The sequence below is a fragment of the Schistocerca serialis genome, chromosome 7 (genome assembly GCF_023864345.2).
Source record: "Schistocerca serialis cubense isolate TAMUIC-IGC-003099 chromosome 7, iqSchSeri2.2, whole genome shotgun sequence".
Classification (NCBI taxonomy): Eukaryota; Metazoa; Arthropoda; class Insecta; order Orthoptera; family Acrididae; genus Schistocerca; species Schistocerca serialis.
The window spans coordinates 482,106,966-482,125,307 of NC_064644.1; the positions used below are offsets into that span (position 1 = coordinate 482,106,966).

Sequence of the window (18,342 nt, forward strand, 5' to 3'; positions counted from 1 at the left end):
TACATGGCTACACTCCATACAAATACTTTCAGAAACGATTTCCTGACACTTAAATCTATATTCGATGTTAACAAATTTCTGTTCTTCAGAAACGCTTTCCTTGCCATTGCCAGTCTACATTTTATATCCTCTCTACTTCGACCATCATCAGTTATTTTGCTCCTCAAATAGCAAAACTCCTTTACTACTTTAAGTGTCTCATTTCCTAATCTAATTCCCTCAACATCACCCTACTTACTTCGACTACATTCCGTTATCCTCGTTTTGCTTTTGTTGATGTTCATCTTATATCCTCCTTTCAAGACACTGTCCATTCCGTTCAACTGCTCTTCCAAGTCCTTTGCCGCCTCTGTCAGAATTACAATGTCATCGGCGAACCTCAAAGTTACATAAGCATATAAATATTAAGTCAGCTCTTGATAAGATTTCAAAGTCGTGCAGATATTGCCAACCTTTTAAATGCTCAGAAATGTAAAATTGTGCACTTCACAAAATGAAAAAGTGTAGTATCCTATGACTATAATATCAGTGAGTCACTGTTGGAATCGGCCGACTTATACATATACCTGGGTGTAACCCACTGTGTTGATGTGAAATGGAATGATCACTTAGGTTCAGTCATTGGTAAAGCAAGTGGTACACTCGATTTATTGGTACAATACTGGAGAACTGCAATCAGTTTGCTAAGGAGCTTGCATGCAAGTCACTTGGGCAACCCATTATAGAATACTGCTCAAGTGTGGGGACCTGAACCAAATGGGACAAATGGGGGATACTGAACATACACAGAGGGGGGCTGTACTTTTGAGGAAATTTGGGAAAAAATGTTGTAATTTATATTTGGGATAAGAGGAAAAAAATGTAATTTATATGAATGGAGGGAATAGACAGTTAAATCATAAGAGTAGAATGTATAGAACAATGTATGGCAGCAACAGTCTGCAAAACTTCCTTTTTTTTTGTTATGTAAGAGCACTACAGGTGCAACCTGATGTTAATGCTTCTTGCAGTGGAAAGTTAAAGATGGAAAATACACAACAATAGTAAGGTATATCACCAGGTATTAGGAAATAAAGTTATTAACAGTGAGTCAGCATACTTTTCTGTCCATACCGTTACTGAAAAATATGCACAATAATCTTAATGTTCCCAACTATTGAAAAATAATGATAACTGAGAAGCTAAGAAATTGTGTATTTGATGTTTGTAGCTTGATTTTGTAATTTGTTCCTGATCTAATTTTTGTATCTGTAAATCTTGTACCAGTGGGCTTGTCACGATGCTAAGTCTTTTGAGTGAATCTACAGAGAGTCTGGATCAAATTTACGTATTGAGCACTATGTTTAGGCACCAAATAATCTTGTTCGATGATTGGTAAGCGACCTTGAGTTTATTTGAAAGTTAAAATTATTTAAAAAGATAGAATAGATGATATTCTTTTGATTTGAAATTAAAGGAGACAAAATGGCTGGACCTTCAGGAGGAAAAATTACAGTACTGCTAGTAGTCAAATATAAAATCACAAAAAAACCTATTCTAGCTTTCAGAATTATAAGTTATTCCTCGTAGAAGTAAGAGGAAGACTTTGGAGAAGGTTAAAAGGAGAGGCAGGTCATGCAGAGCTCAGCATAAGATGGTCTAATAGGAAAGAATTAATAGTTTGGCACACTAGGACAGTTTTTGGTACATTTATTTGTTCTTGTCACCAATAATACACTTTTGCCTGCTGGGGGTAAATACGGACAAGCCATTCTGTTTTCTTGCAATTTTAATTTTTTTTCAATAAATTGTCATTTTGATACATCCTAATTTGTGTTAATGATGTAGGAGATAACAAAAGATTTAACAGAAGATTCTAAATTATGTCAAGGCATTTTATCTCAGATGTTTGTTTTAACATACCTCTAATTATAGTGTTTGTTTGTCAAATCATAATAGTAATTCTTTACTCAACAGCTTCACAGCTGGTTTGCAGTTGAAAGCTTTGAATTGAAAACACGAACAGCAACACACCTTCAATGAACTTGATATTTGTTAGTTTACTAGGTGGGTGACATTGCTGAAAAGATCATTATAATCATAGCATGTGGACATCTTTGTGGGATATTCCATGTGTTAAATAATCCAAATAACAGAACTAAGCAAGATGATTCATTGTGGTAGAATCTTTCGGTAATAACTGCATATGGTATTGCTTATTGTGACCCTTAGTTGACTTCTTACAATGTTGGATGTTGCATGATTTAAGTAACTTGCATGGTAATAAATAAGAAAAAAAGCTCCATTATTTTTTTTTTTTTTTTTTTTTTTTTTTTTTAAAAAAAATCACAAAATATGCATGGGATGTTCTCTGGAAATCTAGCTGCTGAACTTTATAACCATGCACCAAACTGATAGTTTGTGTTGGCTGCAATGAGTCTGTTGCGCATTCTCACAAGTAACGTGTATCAAGATGTGCGTTTATGTTACTACGTATTGTCATAGCAACATGTTAAATACTTTTGCATGGACAAAAAAACAGGATGAAAGTCACCAAAATTATTCTATCTACACCTGCTTCGTACTCTGTGAGCCACTGTACAGTACGTGATGGAGGTAGCTTGTACTAGTATGTATCATTTCCCTTCCATTTAATATTAATGACTGTGTCAAGCAGCACACTACTAAAGCTGTATCCAAACATTATGGGATTGTTTCTCCTACTCATCTGCTTTATTTTACATTTTTCTACATTTAGAATGAGCTGACACTCATGACACCAAGCAGAACTTGTGTCTAATCCTCTTGTATCCTCATATAGTCATTCAACTTGCTGTACACCACTGCTTCGAAAGGAAGCAAGCACAGACTGCGGTTCACACATTCGATCAGATCATTTACGTATATATAGATCAGTAGTGGTCATAATACATATCCCTGGGGCACTCCTGGTGGTATCCTTGCCTCTGATGAACACTGTGTTCTATTATGTAAGAAGTATTTGACCTGCTCGTGTATCTGGGAACCTATTCTGTTGTTCATACTTTCATTATCAGTCTGCAGTGGGTCGCCATGTGAAACACTTTCGGAAGTCTAGGAGTATAGAATCTGCTTGTTGCCATGTAGTTCGCAGAATATCATGTGAAAAAAGGGCAAGCTGAGTTTAGCACAAGTGATGGTTTCTAAACCCATGCTTATTTGTGGACAGAAGCTTTTCTATCCCAGGGAAATTTGTTATATTTGAATTGCAGATATGTTCAAGAATTCTGCAGTAAACTGATGTTAAGGGTATTGCTTGGTAATTTTACAAGTCCATTCTCTTACCCTTCTGTCACCTGCACTTTTTTCCAGTCCCTTGGGGCTTTGTTATGTGTGAGGAATTTAATGCAAGCTAATTAAGGGACCAATGCCATAGAGTACTTTTTCTGTTAGTTGGGAAAAAAAAAATCCAATAGAAGATGACTTTCTTTTAAAAGTATAATAGAATATAATTTTCTACAAATTTGTAATTTTGTTTTTATTAATATAAAAACCAACACCAGCCACAAATTCCAAGATGAGCACTGGCCTGCAGCATTTTAAGAAGTGGCCATGAATGCTTCAACAATTTTATAATGTAAAAATACATGAAATATTTGTTCTCTTTGTCAGTAATTACCCACCATTAAATACACAAGCATATGATGACATTAAGAAAGTGAATTTCAGGTAATAAGGTTTTATGCATTTTTACAGTGGCTGTTTTCCTGTGTTAAGTATCATATGTCCGTACTGTGTGCCGTTGCCTGATCTCGATTGAGTAAAATAGTGTGTTATTTCTTAATTCTCTGACTCTCCATAATTTAGTTGTATTTACTTTCATTTTAGAGATGTCAGTTAATCTGTGACATTGTGATGAAAAACCACAGTTTCAGAGCTGTCTTACATGTTGTTTAAACTGTCACAGAAATCCACTAAAATTTTTAGGATTATATCATTTGCAGCACAGTCCATTGTGAAACTTTCTTATGTATTAAAACTGTGGGCTGAATCAGAGTTGATAACTGTTACAATTTGTTTCTTGGGCAATGTTCTTAACCAACTGAGCTAACCGGAAATGACTCACAACCCATCCCCACAGCTGTAGTTCTGCCAGTACAACTCACTTATACTTTCCAAACTTCACATAAGCTTTGCTGCATGCCTTGCTTAACTAGTATTACTAGAAGAAAAGATATGATTGATATTCGACTCAACAACAGGTTAGGGGTTTTGGAATAAATCTTTCACTCAGAAGCAGAGTGTGAATTGTTTTGAAACTATCTGGCAGATCAAAGCAGTGCACAGTCTGCTGCAGAGTGAAATATTTGTTATGAAAACAATCCTTGTCAAAAAGCTGTTTAGATATTCTTAACAAAATATTTTTTTTCAACTAAATTATCTTGGGAAGCACTTGCTCTGTAATATCTTACTGAAAAAAGAAAAAGAATGGAAAAAAGCTTTATTTGCATAGAACACTGAGCTATCCGAGTGTGTGGGTTTTTGTGCCAATAATATGGGTATTGTGATAATACTAATGATTTGATGCATTTCTTTTACACACACACACACACACACACACACACACACACACACACACACACACACACTTATATAAATTCTTGTACAAAGACGAGAGACAGATATTAAAGTAGTTGATAGTCATTGGAAGCACTAACTCTTTTTTTATAATTTTCTCAGACTTGGTGACCTTTCTGTATTAATTGTTATAATTTCCTTTTCAGACTGACTTCAACGTTACACAAAACGTCATTTTACAGAGGTAAAATATTACCTGCAAATAACACACTGTCTGAAGAAAATGGTGAGTAACCCTGAGAACAATTCTAACATTGTAAATGATCAGATTAGATGTCTGATAAATCTAATTATATCAAAAAATTAAATTTAGATGGGGCAGTCAACCATAAAGTTGATAAGCTATCGTTGCACTTTGTGAAGCAAGAGACTCATAATAGATACTGGGAAGAGAAAATCTTTAACCTTCCCTTATTAAAATCATATAGATACCCTGGGAAAAGAAAATCTTTAACCTTTCCATTTTAAAGTTTTAGAGATGACGATTAACAGGCACTCAAGTCAGAAATCTCTTTTCATACCAAAATCCACTGAGTTGTGAATCAGCAAATTTTAATCTTGATAGGAAACTTAAGTTCAGTGGTACATAAGTTCCACAATCATATTCTCATCATCTGAGAATATTTTAATCATTCAACAACAATCAATTGTGAAAATTACTGTTGTGTATACAGTGAGCATGGAAAAACAGTCCTGAGAAACATTACTGAATGCCTTTGCTGAAAGCTACTTAGCAATTATGATGGAAATATGTTGGATCTAATGCCAACAAATAGACCTGTCCTCTTTGAAGGTGTCCACATTGAAATTGATATCAGTGACCATGAGGCAGTTGTAGCAACTATGGTTGCCAAAGTACAATAAGCAACTGAAACGGCTAGAAGGGTTTATATGCTCATCAAACTAGATAAAGAGACATTTGGGTCTAGAGAGGAGCATTCAGAACTGTGGCCCAATTTAAAAGAATAGTTGGCCACGCACTAAGTAGAAATGTACGTAGTAGGCCAGTTCATAATGGGAGAATTCTCCCTATTGTATACAGCCATTGTAAATAAACTTCTAAAGAAACAGAAGCTACTGCAGAATAGGTGTAATTGAAAGCATAAGACTAACAATAGAGAGATACTGAATGAAACATGTTTGGTTGTCAAGAGGGCATTGTGTGAAGCCTTAAGTGACTGTTGTAGCAAAATATTATCTAAAGATCTTTCACAAATTTTTTATAAAGGCTGTTAATGGTACTGAAGTTAATGCCCATACACTCATGGATGAGATAGGAACATGAATTGAGGTTACTAAAGCAAAAGCAGCAATGCTGAAGTCTGCTTTGAACTGTTCTTTTACAAAGGAAAATCCAGTAGTATTGTGGGGGACTGATGACCTTCGCTGTTTAGTCCCCCTTAAACATCCCAACAACCACCACCACCAGTAGTATTGTCCCAATTTAATTCTCGTGACACTACAAAGATACAGATTAGATTGTTATTGTCATTGATATTGAGAAACAATGGAAATCACAGAAACTGGACAAAGCTCACCCTTGAGCTCCTCTTTTTAACTGTAACTTACTACAAACTCCTTGAAGAGAAAACTGTGTCCAATACTTGGAAGAAACCGCAGGTCACATCTGTGTACAAGGAAAGTAGAAGAAGTGATCCACAAAACAATCATTCAGTATCGTTGACATCGATTTGTTGTAGAATTGATCTCACACATAATGGGGTATCTCTAACTCAATTACCTTTTCCATGCCAACCAGCATGGATTCAAAAACATCGATCTTGTGAAATCCAACTTTTCTCGCGTAACATCCTGATAACCATGGATCAAGGCAGTCGGGTGGATGCAGTATGTCTTGATTTCTGAAAAGCATTTGACTCAGTAGCACCTCTACGCTTATTATTGAAAATATGATCATACGGCATGTTGTTGTTGTGGTCTTCAGTCCAGAGACTGGCTTGATGCAGCTCTCCATGCTACCATATCCTGTGCAAGCTTCATCACCTCCAAGTATCTGCTGCAACCTACATCCTTCTGTATCTGCTTAGTGTATTCATCTCTTGGTCTCCCTCTACGATTTTTACCCTCCACGCTTCCCTCCAATACTAAATTGGTGATCCCTTGATGCCTCGGAACATGTCCTACCAATGGGAGTCCCTTCTTCTAGCCAGGTTTGTTGTTGTTGTTGTTGTTGTGGTCTTCAGTCCTGAGACTGGTTTGATGCAGCTCTCCATGCTACTCTATCCTGTGCAAGCTTTTTCATCTCCCAGTACTTACTGCAACCTACATCCTTCTGAATCTGCTTAGTGTATTCATCTCTTGGTCTCCCTCTACGATTTTTACCCTCCACGCTGCCCTCCAATACTAAATTGGTGATCCCTTGATGCCTCAGAATATGTCCTACCAACCGATCCCTTCTTCTGGTCAAGTTGTGCCACAAACTTCTCTTCTCCCCAATCCTATTCAATACCTCCTCATTAGTTACGTGATCTACCCACCTTATCTTCAGCATTCTTCTGTAGCACCACATTTCGAAAGCTTCTATTCTCTTCTTGTCCGAACTATTCATCGTCCACGTTTCACTTCCATACATGGCTACACTCCATACGAATACTTTCATAAATGACTTCCTGACACTTAAATCAATACTGGATGTTAACAAATTTCTCTTCTTCAGAAACGCTTTCCTTGCCATTGCCAGCCTACATTTTATATCCTCTCTACTTCGACCATCATCAGTTATTTTGCTCCCCAAATAGCAAAACTCCTTTACTACTTTAAGTGTCTCATTTCCTAATCTAATTCCCTCAGCATCACCCGACTTAATTAGACTACATTCCATTATCCTTGTTTTGCTTTTGTTGATGTTCATCTTATATCCTCCTTTCAAGACACTGTCCATTCCATTCAACTGCTCTTCCAAGTCCTTTGCTGTCTCTGACAGAATTACAATGTCATCGGCGAACCTCAAAGTTTTTATTTCTTCTCCATGAATTTTAATACCTACTCCGAATTTTTCTTTTGTTTCCTTTACTGCTTGCTCAATATACAGATTGAACAACATCGGGGAGAGGCTACAACCCTGTCTTACTCCCTTCCCAACCACTGCTTCCCTTTCATGTCCCTCGACTCTTATAACTGCCATCTGGTTTCTGTACAAATTGTAAATAGCCTTTCGCTCCCTGTATTTTACCCCTGCCACCTTTAGAATTTGAAAGAGAGTATTCCAGTAAACATTGTCAAAAGCTTTCTCTAAGTCTACAAATGCTAGAAACGTAGGTTTGCCTTTCCTTAATCTTTCTTCTAAGATAAGTCGTAAGGTCAGTATTGCCTCACGTGTTCCAGTGTTTCTACGGAATCCAAACTGATCTTCCCCGAGGTTGGCTTCTACTAGTTTTTCCATTCGTCTGTAAAGAATACGTGTTAGTATTTTGCAGCTGTGACTTATTAAGCTGATAGTTCGGTAATTTTCACATCTGTCAACACCTGCTTTCTTTGGGATTGGAATTATTATATTCTTCTTGAAGTCTGAGGGTATTTCGCCTGTTTCATACATCTTGCTCACCAGATGGTAGAGTTTTGTCAGGACTGGCTCTCCCACGGCCGTCAGTAGTTCCAATGGAATATTGTCTACTCCGGGGGCCTTGTTTCGACTCAGGTCTTTCAGTGCTCTGTCAAACTCTTCACGCAGTATCATATCTCCCATTTTATCTTCATCTACATCCTCTTCCATTTCCATAATATTGTCCTCAAGTACATCGCCCTTGTATAGACCCTCTATATACTCCTTCCACCTTTCTGCTTTCCCTTCTTTGCTTAGAACTGGGTTTCCATCTGAGCTCTTGATATTCATACAAGTCGTTCTCTTATCTCCAAAGGTCTCTTTAATTTTCCTGTAGGCGGTATCTATCTTACCCCTAGTGAGATAGGCCTCTACATCCTTACATTTGTCCTCTAGCCATCCCTGCTTAGCCATTTTGCACTTCCTGTCGATCTCATTTTTGAGACGTTTGTATTCCTTTTTGCCTGTTTCACTTACTGCATTTTTATATTTTCTCCTTTCATCAATTAAATTCAATATTTCTTCTGTTACCCAAGGATTTCTACTAGCCCTCGTCTTTTTACCTACTTGATCCTCTGCTGCCTTCACTACTTCATCCCTCAAAGCTACCCATTCTTCTTCTACTGTATTTATTTCCCCCATTCCTGTCAATTGCTCCCTTATGCTCTCCCTGAATCTCTGTACAACCTCTGGTTCTTTTAGTTTATCCAGGTCCCATCTCCTTAAATTCCCACCTTTTTGCAGTTTCTTCAGTTTTAATCTACAGGTCATAACCAATAGATTGTGGTCAGAGTCCACATCTGCCCCTGGAAATGTCTTACAATTTAAAACCTGGTTCCTAAATCTCTGTCTTACCATTATATAATCTATCTGATACCTTTTAGTATCTCCAGGGTTCTTCCACGTATACAACCTTCTTTCATGATTCTTAAACCAAGTGTTAGTTATGATTATGTTGTGCTCTGTGCAAAATTCGACCAGGCGGCTTCCTCTTTCATTTCTGTCCCCCAATCCATATTCACCTACTATGTTTCCTTCTCTCCCTTTTCCTACACTCGAATTCCAGTCACCCATGACTATTAAATTTTCGTCTCCCTTCACAATCTGAATAATTTCTTTTATTTCATCATACATTTCTTCAATTTCTTCGTCATCTGCAGAGCCAGGTTGTGCTACAAATTCCCCTCCTCCCTAGTTCTATTCAGTACCTCCTCATTAGTTACGTGATCTACCCATCTAATCTTCAGCATTTCTCTGTAGTATCACAGTTCGAAAGCCTCTGTTCTCTTTTTGTCTAAACTATTTATCATTCATGTTTCACTTCCATACATGGCTACACTCCATACAAATACTTCCAGAAAAGACTTCCTGACACTAAAATCTATACCCGATGTTAACAAATGTCTCTTTTTCAGAAAAGCTGTCCTTGCCACAGCCAGTCTACACTTTATATCATCTGTACTTCGACCATCAGAAGTTATTTTGCTCCCCAAATAGCAAAACTCATGTACTACTTTAAGTGTCTCATTTCCTAATCAAATTCCATCAGCATTGCCTGATTTAATTTGACTTCATTCCACTATCTTCGTTTTGCTTTTGTTGGTGTTCACCTTGTATCCTCCTTTCAAGACACTGTCCATTCTGTTCAACTGCTCTTCCAGGTCCTTTGCTGTCTCTGACAAAATTACAATGTCATCAGCAAACCTCGGAGTTTTATTTCTTCTTCCTGCACTGTAATTCCTATTCCAACTTTTTTTTTATTTATTTATTTTTTTTTTTATTTTTTTTTTTTTTTTTACTGCTTGCTCAATATACAGATTGAATAACATCGGGGATAGGCTACAATCCTGTCTCACTCCCTTCCCAACCACTGCTTCCCTTTCGTGCCCCTCAACTCTTACAACTGCCATCTGGTTTCTGTACAAATTGTAAATAGTTCTTCGTTCCCTGTATTTTACTCTTTCACTATCAGAATTTGAAAGAGAGTATTCCAGTCAACATTCCCAAAAACTTTCTCTTAAGTCTACAAATGCTCTAAATGTAGGTTTACCTTTTCTTAATCTATCTTCTAAGATTAGTTGTAGGGTCAGCATTGCCTCACGTGTTCCATCATTTCTACGGAATCCAAACTGATCTTCCCCGATGTCGACTTCTACCAGTTTTTCCATTCGTCTGTAAGAATTCGTGTTAGTATTTTGTAGCTGTGACTTATTAAACTGATAGTTTGGTAATTTTGCACACCTGCCAACACCTGCTTTCTTTGGGATTGGAATTATTATACTCTTCTCGAAGTCTGAGGGTATTTCGCCTGTCTCATATACCTTTCTCACCACATGGTAGAGTTTTGTCAGGACTGGCTCTCCCAAGGTTATCAGTAATTCTAACAGAATGTTGTCTACTCCTGGGGCCTTATTTTGTCTCAGGTCTTTCAGTGCTCTGTCAAACTCTTCACGCAGTATCATATCCCCTATTCCATCTCCATCTACGTCCTCTTCCATTTAGATAAGATTGTCCTCCAGTAATTCACCCTTGTATAGACTGTCTATATACTTCTTTCACCTTTCTGCTTTCCCTTCTTTGCTGGGAACTGATTTTCCATCTGAGCTCTCGATGTTCATACAAGTGGTTCTCTTTTCTCCAAAGATTTTAATTTTCCTGTAGGCAGTATCTGTCTTACCACTAGTAATAAATGCCCCTACGTCCTTACATTTGTCCTCTAGCCATGCCTCTTGAGCCATTTTGCATTTCCTGTCAATCTCATTTTTGAGACATTTGTATTCCTTTTCTTCTGCTTCATGTACTGCATTTCATCAATTAAAATCAGTATCTCTTCCGTTACCCAAGGATTTCTACTAGCCCTTGCCTTCTTACCTATACGATTGTCTGCTGCCTTCACTATTTCGTCTCTCAGTGCTACCCATTCTTCTTCTACTGTATTTCTTTCCCTTGATCTTGTCAATTGTTCCCCAATGCTCCCTCTGCAACTCTCTACAGCCTCTGGTTCTTTCAGTTGATCAAGATCCCATGTCTTTAAATTCCTACCTTTTTGCTGTTTTCTTCAGTTTTAGTCTACAGTTCATAACCAATAAATTGTGGCCAGAGTTCACATCTGCCTCTGGAAATGTCTTACAATTTAAAACTTGGTTCCTGAATGTCTGTCTTACCATAGTATAATCTATCTGAAACCTTCCAGTGTCTTCCACATTTACAATCTTCTTTATGATTCTTAAACCAAGTGTTGACTATGATTAAGTTATGCTCTGTGCAAAATTCTACCAGGCAGCTTCCTCTTTTATTCCTTATCCCCAGTCCATATTCACCTGCTACTTCTCCTCCTCTTCCTTCACCTACTATCAAATTCCAGTTCCCCATGACTATTAATTTTTCGTCTCCCCTCAGTATCTGAATGATTTGTTTTATCTTATCGTACGTTTCTTCAATCTGTATGTCATCTACGGAGCTAGTTGGCATATAAACTTGTTCTACTGTGGTAGGCAGGGGCTTTACCTTATTATTTAAAGTTTTTGACTATTACAGTTGTAGTTTTAGGTGCTTATTTGGGTTATCTTATTTCTAAGTTTGATTTTTCTCATAATTTATTTTCTTTAAGTATGCTTTCTTTTGTTAGATTTGCTGGTTCTATATGATTTATACCTTTTCTTTCAACTAAGTTTGTTAGATATGTTCCTTTAAAGTTGGGTTATTATTCATCAAAGTCATTTGATTATGATTGAGGTGATTTATTTGGTGGCCAAGGTTTACATAGATTATTTATTTATTTAATTGGTTATACACAAGGTTGATATGATTCTAACTTTAAGATTTATCTTTTAACTTTTATTTTTGGAATGTTTATCTTAGTAATGTTATTTTTCGTGTATTTAAATAGCTTATAATTAGAGCGTGACACTGAAGATGGTAAGGAAGTATTTTTACTTTTAGGTATTTATAAATATAACTATATTATTTTTACAGTGAAAATGTAATGTTTTATTTAAACTATATAAATTTTACAAATGTTAACGGAGGTTAACCGCTAATATAAAAAGTTATCAGGTTTTATATTAGCTTTACATTTCCTTAATTGGAACTTTATAGTTCAATTATATTATTAACAGTAATACACCTCTTTTTGGCCTCAATTAATAAGAATAAGGGTATATTATTTACCAATCTTTCAGGCCGAAACTGACTGCAATATTTCGCTTCTTATTCTATTTAACGTTGCTTGATTATATCAATACTTTTTGAATGCAACCCAAATGTTATAGTTAACTACAACCCTTTATTCTGCTCATTGTAAGGCTCCTTGATTTCATTCATGGTATAGTCCACCTAATAGGACTAGAATAAAAAATATTGTTGATACTGTTCAGATTATAATGTCTGAAGTTTTGAAAATAATTACAATTGGTAGAATTAATGCAATTTCTACATCAAAGATTAGAAAAATTGCTGCGATTAAGAAGAATCGGAGGGAGAATGGTATTCGTGCTGATCTTTTTGGATCAAATCCACACTCGAATGGTGATCTTTTTTCCTGGTCATTGATTAATTTTTTTTTTTATAATGTTGTTGCAAGGATTATAACAATTATTGGAATAACAAATCTAATAAAAACTCTTGTAGATAGGATTAAGATTGTTTTTCTTGATTTATATCAAGCTTTCTGATTGCAAGTCAAATGTACTATTTATACTAGAAAAACAATTGTCTACCTCATCAATAAATAGAAATGTATAAGAATAATCGTACTACATCTACGAAGTGTCAATATCATGCTGCTGCTTCAAATCCAAAGTGGTGTCTTGGTGAGAATTGGTTTATTGAGTGTCGAAGTACACATGTTGTTAAGAAAATTGTTCCAATAATTACGTGGAGACCATTGAACCCTGTTGCAACGAAGAATGTTGATCCATATACTGCGCCTGCAATAGTGAAAAGTGCTTCTCAATATTCATGTGCTTGAAGTATTGTGAAATATAATACTAATAGTACTGTAAAAAATAGTCCTTGTAATGCTTGAGTGTGGTTAGATTCTATTAAACTATGATGTGCTCATATTACGGTTACTCCTGAGACTAAAAGAATAGCTGTATTAAGTAAAGGAATTTGTATAGGATTAAAAGGTTGAATTCCTATTGGTAGTCATAATATTCCTAGCTCAACTGTTGGTGTTAGTCTTCTTCTAAAGAAGGCTCAGAAGAATGATACAAAGAGTAATACTTCTGATGCAATAAATAGGATTATTCCTCATCGTAATCCAATTGATACAAATCCTGTATGTAATCCTTGATAGGTTCCTTCCCGTACTACATCTCGTCATCATTGAATTATAGTTAATAAGGTAATTCCAAATCCAATTATAAATAAGTTAAGGTTAAATAGGTGGAATCATTTTGCTAATCCTGACACTAGGACTATTGCTCCAATTGCTCCTGTTAGTGGTCAAGGTCTATAGTCTACTAACAAGGGAACCTCCCCATCGCACCCCCCTCAGATTTAGTTATAAGTTGGCACAGTGGATAGGCCTTGAAAAACTGAACACAGATCAATTGAGAAAACAGGAAGAAGTTGTGTAGAACTGTGAAAAAATAAGCAAAATATACAAACTGAGTAGTTCAAGGGAAGATAAGCAACAATAAGGACGATAGGAACGCAGGAGCGCCGTGGTCTCGTGGTAACGTGAGCAGCTGCGGAACGAAAGGTCCTAGGTTCAAATCTTCCATCAAGTGTAAATTTTAATTTTTTATTTTCAGTTTATGTGACAAACTCTTATGTTTTCATCACTTTTTTGGGAGTGATTATCACATCCACAAGAAAACCTAAATCGGGCAAGGTAGAAGAATCTTTTTACCCATTCATCAAGTGTACAAGTTAGGTGGGTCGACAACATATTCCTGTCATGTGACGCACATGCCGTCACCAGTGTCGTATAGAATATATCACATGTGTTTTCCTGTGGAGGAATCGGTTGACCTATGACCTTACGATTAAATGTTTTCTGTTCCCATTGGAGAGGCACGTCCTTTCGTCTACTAATCGCACGGTTTTGCAGTGCGGCCGCAAAACACAGACACTAAACTTATTACAGTGAACAGAGATGTCAATGAACGAACGGACAGATAATAACTATGCAAAAATAAAGAAAGTAAAATTTTCAGCCGAGGGAAGACTTGAACCAAGGATCTCTCGTTCAGCAGCTGCTCACGCTACCACGGGACCACGGCGCTTCTAAGCACACTTCGTCCATGATGTTGCTTATGTGGCCCATGGACTACTCAGTTTGTATATTTTGCTTATTTTTTCACAGTTCCACACAACTTCTTCCTGTTTTCTCAATTGATCTGTGTTCAGTTTATCAAGGCCTATCCGCTGTGCCAACTTATAACTAAATCTGAGGGGGCTGCGATGGGGAGGTTCCCTTGTAAGTGGAATGGGTGATTTGAGTGAGTTGTTAACATAGGTTTAATATACTTCTCTAGAATATAAAGTTCTTAAAATTGAAGAAACGTAAGCTTGAATTATGGCTACTGCTGATTCTAGGGGTAATAGAAGTATTTGTCCAATAATTAGTAGTGAAATTAAGTTTATTGCTATAGACGGTCCTGTGTTTCCTAATAAGGTTAATAATAAGTGTCCTGCAATTATGTTTGCTAATAGTCGTACTGCTAGTGTACCTGGTCGAATGACATTTCTAATTGTTTCAATTAATACTATAAATGACATTAATGCAGGTGACGTTCCTTGTGGTACAAGGTATGTAAATATATGAATCTCAATCATATAGGCAGAGTGATGTTAATGCTAAATGTCTTATTCTAGTAAAAATATAAGGGAATAGTCATATGAAATTATTAAATAGTATTATAATAAAAATTGAGATAAAGATGAATGTTGTTCCATTAAATGATTTTGGCCCTAGCAGTGTTTTAAATTCATTGTGTAAAGTTAAGTTTAGTTTATTTCAGATAATATTAATTCGTGATGGTGTAAGCCAGAACATTGATGGGATTAATAATAGTCCTAAGAATGTTCTAGTTCAATTTAATGACAAGTTGAAGATGTTAGTTGATGGGTCAAATCTTGGCTACAATAACACATTCATTAGGCTGTTTGTACTAGCTTACCCGCACTCCTATTTTTTATTCATTATTAAACCTACTCCTGCATTACCCCTATTTGATTTTGTATTTGTAACCCTGTATTCACCTGACCAGAAGTCTTGTTCATCTTGCCACTGAACTTCACTAATTCCCACAATATATAACTTTAACCTATCCGTTTCTCTTTTTAAATTTTCTAACCTACCTGTCCGATTAAGGTATCTGACATTCCACGCTCCGATCCATAGAATGCCAGTTTGGTTCCACTTGATAATGACGTCCTCCTGAGCAGTCCCTGCCCAGAGATCCTAATGGGGGACTATTTTACCTCTGGAATATTTTATCCAAGAGCACACCATCATTATTTAACCACACAGTAAAGCTGCGTGCCCTCAGGAAAAATTACGGCTGTAGTTTCTCTCGTTCGCAGTACCAGCACAGCAAGGCCGTTTTGGTTAATGGTACAAGGCCAGATCCGTTAATCATCCAGACTGTTGCCCTTGCAACCACTGAAAAGGCTGTTGCCCCTCTTCAGGAACCACACGTTTGTTTGGCCTCTCAACAGATACCCCTCTGTTGTGGTTGCACCTACGGTACGGCTATCTCTATCGCTGAGGCATGCAAGCCTCCCCACCAATGGCAAGGTCCATGGTTCAGGAGGGGAGGGGGGGGGGTTACCATCTCAAGCTAAAATCATTACTGTATTGAGGATTTCTTGGTAAGTAGGACACAGCATGTTATCTTGGATGGAAAATCATCTGCATACAGTGTCAATAGTAACCTCAAAATTAAAGAGTGGAAAATCCAGGATAGAATAATGACAGTATTATGAAAAGGATAGTTGCTACTCACCATATAAGTCATATAAGTGGAAATGCTGAGTTACAGATAGGTACAACAAGCAGCCAGAGACTCTGGTCATGGGAGTGCAAGTTGCGTTTGCTTATGTGTGTGTGTGTGTGTGTGTGTTTTGAGTAATCCGGATGCAGGCAGTTTTGGTCGGGAGCTTACTTTTTGGACAGTCTTTTCGTTGTGCCTCTCTGCAACTCTGCATCTCCACTATAAGGTGAGTAGCAACTATCCTTTTCTTAATAGTAACCTCAGTCATTTTGCAGATGATGCAGTTAGCTATAATGAAGTACTGTGTTAAAAAATCCTGCACAAATACTCATTCAGATGTTGATGATATTTCATTCAGAAATGTAAAATTGTGTGCTTCACAAAATGCAAACCCACATTATCCTAGGACAGCAAAATCAACGAGCCATAATTGGAATAGTTTAAGTCGTACAAATACCTGGGTGTAACAATTTGTAATGTTATAAAAATAACAATTACATAGGTAAAGTAGATGGCAGATGTTGGTTCATTTGTAAAACACTACAGAAAATTCTATCAGTTTATAAAGGATATTGCTTACAAAACACTTATGCTACTGATCCTAGAATATTGGGATCCATACAATATAGGATTAACTGTTGATATTGAACATATGTAGAGAGATATTGAACATATGTAGAGAAGGGCACCACAAATAGTTACAGTTTGTTTGACAAATGGAAGAGTGTCACGGATATGCTGAAGAAACTGAATTAGTATATTCTTGGAGATAGATACAAACTATCCTGAGAAAGTCTACTTACAAAGTTTCAAGAACCAGCTGTAAATGATGAAATAAGTAAAATACTAAAACTTGCTACATATTGCACCCAATCATGAGAACAATATTAGACTAATCACAGCATACGCAGAGACGTTTTATGTGGTGAATGGTTTCCTTGTAAGTCAATTTTATGCAAAATCATACATATTTTGTATCCTCGAGCTTCCCTTTTTTAAAATTAGTAACATATTAACTTACCTTCATCGTGCTACTTATTAGCACTTCAGTCAACTTTCCTATAATGATGGCAGTCTCCTTTCTTTCTTGAACAACAAGACAAGTTTCCAAATCTCTGGCAGATTTATTTAAACAAGTGAAGCAATTTATTCTCAATCTTAGAACCACTCCTTTATGTAATTATTGTGTTGATCTGTGTATTTTTGCCTTTGTCAAACTTGTCAATGATCATTTCAAGCAGGAGCAGCTCATGAAGTCAGTGAGTCCTTTTGTACAGTGTGATATGTCCTGAGTATATGTTGTGTACAAAGCATGCTTTCAGGATGAAACAGCAGAAGTGTTATATTAGAAAAGTAGCCCACTCAGTAATGGATTATATCATATACAAATACTCTGCAGACATATAGAAGGCAGACACTACAAGGAAAACCTTTTTAAATATTTTCCTAGAGAATTTGCAATCTGTTGGATGAAAAATTCATACCAAAGTAGTCAGAAGGCATAACTGTGACATCAAATAATTGTATTCCAAGAAGATAGAACCCCATGTAATTTTGAAAGCTAGTCATAATTTAAAAAGTAGTCTTACGAATAGTACTTCAACGGTTTCTACTTTTACTCTAAAGAAAAGAAGAACAAGCACTGTACATGAAAATAAAAATCAAACTATAGAAATAAAGCATGAAAAAGGAAAAAGTCTATTACCTGACACTGAGAAGCTGAAGATAGTGAGAGGCCAGTACCAAGTAAATTCAACAAATTGTTCTAGTAGCCACAGAATGTGTGGGCATTAATAATAAACAGTGGAATGCACATGCCTCAGATCAACTGTAGAAAATGCTGAAGCTGTTAAGAAATATCAAATCCAAGTACTAAACAGGTAGCAGTCCCAATTATGGAGAGATGTGTGACATTTACTGATATGAATATAATAGAGGGAAACATTCACGTGGGAAAAATATATCTAAAAACAAAGATGATGTGACTTACCAAACGAGAGTGCTGGCAGGTTGATAGACACACGAACAAACACAAACATACACACAAATTTCTAGCTTTCGCAACCAACGGTTGCTTCATCAGGAAAGAGGGAAGGAGAGGGAAAGACGAAAGGATGTGGGTTTTAAGGGAGAGGGTAAGGAGTCATTCCAATCCCGGGAGCAGAAAGACTTACCTTAGGGAGAAAAAAAGGACAGGTATACACTCGAATACACACACATATCCATCTGCACATACAC

General features: G+C 36.6%; 1 protein-coding gene across 1 annotated transcript in view; it reads left to right on the plus strand.

Moving 5' to 3' along the window:
- LOC126412658 (uncharacterized) overlaps positions 1-18,342 on the plus strand; it is a 128,322-nt gene that overhangs the window by 11,076 nt on the left and 98,904 nt on the right. The window contains exon 2 of the mRNA XM_050082361.1: positions 4,743-4,822. The gene's annotated coding sequence lies outside the window, so the exon portion shown is untranslated. The remainder of the gene's footprint in view (positions 1-4,742; positions 4,823-18,342) is intronic.